This window comes from Strigops habroptila, chromosome 2 (genome assembly GCF_004027225.2).
Source record: "Strigops habroptila isolate Jane chromosome 2, bStrHab1.2.pri, whole genome shotgun sequence".
Classification (NCBI taxonomy): domain Eukaryota; kingdom Metazoa; phylum Chordata; class Aves; order Psittaciformes; family Psittacidae; genus Strigops; species Strigops habroptila.
In genome coordinates, this window is record NC_044278.2 from 60,084,467 (window position 1) to 60,090,466 (window position 6,000).

Sequence of the window (6,000 nt, forward strand, 5' to 3'; positions counted from 1 at the left end):
TTTAAAGGTCATCTAGTCCACCCCCCTGCAATGAGAAGCCAGGAAGTTGCCTTGATGATGTGCTTTGGTGCTGCTGCACACCACAAACATGATTTTAAAGAAGCCACCATGTCTTTTGCCTTCACAGTCTCCTTTCTGCTGTCTATTGCTGGTAATTTTTTTGCACACATCTGTTACTTGAACAAAATAAAATGTTGTTTTCAAGTGTGTAAATATATAAAAATACTTGTAGTTTGCTAGGCAGGTTAGTGGAAAACAATTACAAATGTTTTTGTGCTTAGCAAAATATGGCTAAAGATGTTATCCGCTTTGAACTGCAAAACCAGAAAGTACTACACACCCTTTTGTTATATGAGACAATGCGTCACTAAATAAAGAATCTTTTTATGAAGGGAAAGCTAAAAAAACCCAATGATATTATATTCAGCTACAATGAAAATGCAACTTTTCCCTCTGTATCTCTGCTTTTACCATCAGCCATAGAAAGCCCTTCTTCTTACCACAGAATATATCAACTGCAGGTCTCCAGTTAACTCATGTGTGAAATGTGCTTGATACCAAATGAATGGATGATCATAAAAACAGCGTTCCTTTTTCCTGGAAACAAAAACCAGTGGTGATATGTATTGCTTCTGTTTTCAGCCAAAGACTATAGTACCAGATGGCTAACACAACTGTTAACAGCTAGCTGCATCTGGGTTAAAAAGTTTGGATGGCATGAGCTAATCTTTAAAAAATGCCAGATAACTTTTATCTCTTTAAGTCCTGTTACTCCTCAGTGTATTTCCTGCTCATGTCATCCTAGGATGGCTCAAACATGATCATTAAGCATCATTAAAATGAATGAAAGGCTAGTAACTATCTTTGTCATGCTGGAGATCAGCTTTTGGGATGTGATCCAAGATCCACTGAAGGTAAGGAAAGATGTCTCACTGATTTCTGTGGCCTTTGAGCTAGGGACCTAGTGGGTATTTCCCCTTATCTGCATCTATTACGGCTGCAGATGAAAGTTACACTGGTTAAGAAAAAGAAGAAAGAAGACAACTTGTCTCTTTGGATAAAATGACTTGGCTTTTCATACTTAAATGCACTTTTTCCCATGAAAGCAAAGATGTTTGGGTAACAATGTTTGGCTAGCTATGTAACCTGAATACTGAACAGATGGAGAAGAAATACATCTTTTTGTTCTATATGATTATGAGATAGCTGTAACAATAATTTGTAGGGAAGCCCTGGGCTTAGCTACAGACGCTTGCATTGCAACACTCAGATATTGTTTCAAACAATTTTTAATTCAGTATCTTTCAGAATCAGCTACAAATGAAATTCATACACTGTTGGATGTGAGAGTTTTTGGCAAGGGCTTTGAGGAAGAAAGCATTTTGATTTTGTGAACAGCAAGATCAAAATCTGTGGGTGACGGACTAAGTACAGAGGACATTGTTATATTTCTTCAGAGACTGTGCCAAGCTACCAAACAAGATTCTGAGTGCTAGCTCTTGGGTTGGCTTTGCTTCTCTTTCCCTCCCATTACATTTTCTTTCCTGTAATGATAGCGGTGTAGCTTAAAACTTCCACATTTTCCCACCCTAATCTTTGCCACAGAATCTCAGACACTCAATGGGAATAGAGATACACAGTGGTGTTTCACAATGTTAAAATGTCACAAGCATTCAAGTGTTTTTGATGCAGGAGCATCTACAAAACCAAACGATTCACTCAAGCAGGACAGAAAAGAGAGCAGCCTTGCAATGCCCGATGCTGTTTCTTGAACATTGGCTATCTTAATGGGGTCAGCGATGACATTTGTCTTGAAAGCCATCCAGTGAGGACGGACATTCTCACAGTCTTCCTCACAGATGGTGAGACCTGCCAGCAGTTTTACGGCTCGGCAGTGAATGGCTCTGCAGCTGTAGTGGCATACCTGCTGGAAGGCTGCTCGACTGATACAGCCAACACGTGCATCAGAAAACCCCAGCGCCGCTGGTGGGTCCCTTTGTTTAATCTTCCTCCAGCAAACAAAAAGTGACTTGGCTTCAAAACAATGAGAGGGAGGGAGAAAAATAAGGGGAGAGGGTGCTACTGACAGATTTAGTCAAAGTCTATTCTTCTCTGGTATTTCTCAGAGTAGGGGTCAATGGTTTAAGTACAACAGGCTTGATTCACTGCCTGGATAGAGCAGATGGGGCAGATCGCCAGGCAGCGCCTTCCAAATAAAAGCAGCGGAGGACAGCTTTAACTTTTCTCGCAAAACCAAAGGGCCATTATAATAGAAAGTGGGACCTGACCTTGCTCAGCCTTCACTCCCATCTGCTCCAGAGAATTCTTCACGCAGCAGTCTGGGTCAGAAGGGCCACCTGAACCAGCCCTCTCCTCCTCTGCCAGCGGCCTGGAGATCCAGTACAGGAACTGGCAAACAGTCTTCCCATACAAGGGAGTACAGCAATTGCCTAAGACCATCCAGCTCTGGTGTGTTGTCTTATACTCACATGGAACCACATTATACTGCTAGATGAGGTGCTGCACCAGCAAATAACAAAAGATGCTCTTGGCTAAAAGAGATAGTCTAAGCATGAAACTAGAGACATCAGTAGGAACACAGCCATAGATAGGGAAACACACAGTAAAAGGGAGCTGATGTTGTTCAGCATTGTGGTCAGGAGCCAGTTGCCTGATTGCTGCTATGTGTGTATGAGTGTATGTGTATTGCAGGCATCATGATGTTTTCAAAGCAACGAATGAGGTAACTTTACAGACCTCTGCTGTTTCTCCCAAGCTTGAGCAAAAGGGTGAAAGTGCTTATCTGGAAGAGTGGTAAGTGGGCAGTAACTGTGGTTTCATGGGACAATTATATGCAAGACTCAAATGGCAGTGTCGATAGGTCAAGTAGGAACTGACAGTGAAGATCCACGAAAATGGAAATAGGTAGTTTTATATCAGCTGCAATATAGGAACCAAGATGAGAACCAGAAAAGAGAAGCAAAAAGATACAGTCAAGCTGCAGTTTAAAAGAATTTTTTTTTTTCCTACTAGAAGTCAGAACGTATTTCAATGCACTCAGATTTCCATAATGTGACTGTGATGCTTGCACAACTATTATCCAAGAATCCTTTCCCTTCTCAAACATGGAATAGCCCCTAAGAAATCCCCCAGTGACATACTAGAGGAGTACCCAGAATTAACACACAAAGACAGATACTTCTTATTGACATTTTTAGCATCAGTGGTCTCTGAGCAGCACCGTTAGCCTACAGAGGAGTCTATGTTATGTACCTTTTTCAGATTTTGAGAGATTCTGACTTTGAGCTACTAGCACCCATGTTGTTCCCTAGGCTTTCCCAAAGCTTGAGTTAGGAGTATGCATAGCTATAACAATATGCAGATCTGATGAAAGGGTATTCCTATGTATGGAAAAGCGCGAATACATTTTCCCACATCTCTTTGGGGACATATATTATCAGACAGATAGATTGACAGACAAATAGAAAAAAATATTAAAAAACATTACACTTACTTTATGGCCAGAATATTCCACTGTCAGTAATCTGCATTCCCATAATAACATTTACTTTTAATTTGCTGATTCATAACTTTTTCAGTTCTTTCATACCAACATCTGCTTGTTTCTTGAGTCTCTGAACAAACACAGCATAAATGCCCTTCATAAGTCCAACATCTACCATTGCCTTTGCTCTCAGCCATGAAGTTTCCTAGAAACCAAAACAAAGCATTCTTCTGCTCGTGCTCAAGAGCTTTGCTCTGATACATCACAAGCTAGGCAGTTAGCTCCCACACAGTTCAGTGCTCTACTAATCCAAATGAAAACTAACTTGCCCGAGTTCAAAGGGATTCTAATTTGGAACTCTTTTTTCCATGGTAGTTATGTATGGACCAGGCTATAAATAAATATTCAGCCACAATGTATAAAAAAGTGCAACTAACATATACAGGGCCACAAAAAGAGAACAATGATGAAAGATTCTGATTCTGTGGTCCAGGGACAATAGGGATTCCCATGATGGGGCAAAGTAGTTATTTCTGTCTTCTGTCCTGTCCCTGCACCTTATCATCAGTCTGTAATTCTTCAGTTGTCCCCAGATTGCTGTGATGAAACCTTGGCTATTTTGACTTCAACTGACTTCGAAGAACTGGGTCAGAATGACAGATAATAAGCCATAACTTTAAAAGCAATAAAAAACACAGAAGGCGCCAGTTATGCAACATAGTCCCATTAACATATCACACTGAAAATCTTAATTTTGGAATTTCCTGAGGTAATTTTAACCATACAATCTTCCCATTACATTAAGTTCCTTTTTGTATGACACCCAGGGTGGGGTCAGCAAGTGTAGCAGGAACTGACACATGGGCTTCTGGGCTTAGTGACTTTGACCTCTGCTGCCAAACTTTAAAGATGGGAGTCAGGAGAGCGTGCCAGCATGGGTTAAGGTAGCATATTCTTTCTTTGTCTGCTACTCACACCCTTATTTTCACAGCAGAAAAGGAAGATCAACAGGCCTGAAGGAAATTGGATGTGTTCCTGGACTCAAAATAAAATAATAAGACTTATTTTGAGTATGAAGACACATATGCATACACGGGGGCTGGGAGTGAGGAAAAGAAAAATACTCAGCATGGGTGTTAAGGAGAGAAAAACAGTGTCTGCTTTGATGGTTAGTATCTGGTGCCCTCTTCTGCACCCATCCATATTTTAAAAGTTCTTTAGAATCAGGAGAAGAGCATCTGTCTGTTGTCCATTTCTACATAGCAGTGCTTTGCTGCTAGGGGCAAGGGGTCATCCTAGCAGATGTCAGCCGTCGTGGTGATGGGAAAAGTAGAATCTTTTTTTTTAGGTGAGAGGAATGAGTTTGTTAATAGTGAATAAAAGGCTGTGAATAGAAATTAAAAAATATTTAACTGAGACTTCATTCATGACATCTAAATTATTATATTAATAAAAGTAGACTGTATTTTGATTGTGACTGAATAAGAAACATACCATGTATATAAGGTATATAATCAGTTTAATCACATGCTGATCCCAGGACAATCTCATCCCACCATTTTATGAAATTACAAATAACATATAGCGCACACAATTCTTCATAGTAATTTAAATGTCACTTTGCTAAATGAACTTGAAGACAGATTTGCACTTCTTGAATGCAAAATCATTTCAATATTAATTTCTATTTTTTCCATTACTGAAAGATAATTTTATGCTAGAATTTCAAATACTTAAATCTAAAAGGTTCACTAATTCTGCTCTCAGCTTTTGAGTTTTAGCGGTACCAAATTCAACTGGAAAGCTTGCTAACTACTTCTATCTTTCTACCTTGAACTTCACTTTATGTGCAGATGCACAAAGCATTTCAGTCTTACAGCAGTTCTCTACCAGTCTGCCACAGCCTGGGCAGCTCTTGTTTGCTGCAAGATTATTCATTTATTTTGAAGAGGGATGATATAGAGGTTATCACTGTGCCAACTCGCAGCTCCTCCACTGAGAACTGAAGAGAGCAATATCTAAATCATAGGTGTTGTTATGAACGTGCGACAAGCCTTAGGTTCCTGTACAGCAGTCCACCTGAGCCCCTGGCCCAGGGCAAGGTTGCTCTGAAACATCGTCTGAGCAAGAAGCAGAAGGCTGAGGTCTGGTTTTACCCTTCCAGGTATGTCTCTGTTCCTGTTTATTGCTGGTTGACTTTATGAGAAGAAATCCATTTGACATTTTAAGATTTACTTTCTTGGATACATAGGTTTGAGCAGCTGCTGCTAACCTCCCCTACAATTTTGAAGCCAGTTTGTTTTCATTCGCTAAACCTCAGAGCCAAAAAAGCTTGGGTGACTATATTCCACACAGAGACATGAAAGGAATTGGCCAGATTTTTGAGAATTAAAAACATTCAGAGTTTGCATCAACTCAGCACCTCCAAAACTCAGGCCATTCATTTAAGTGAGCAAATATGTATTTAGATTCCCAAATATAGATTCCTGTTTTGA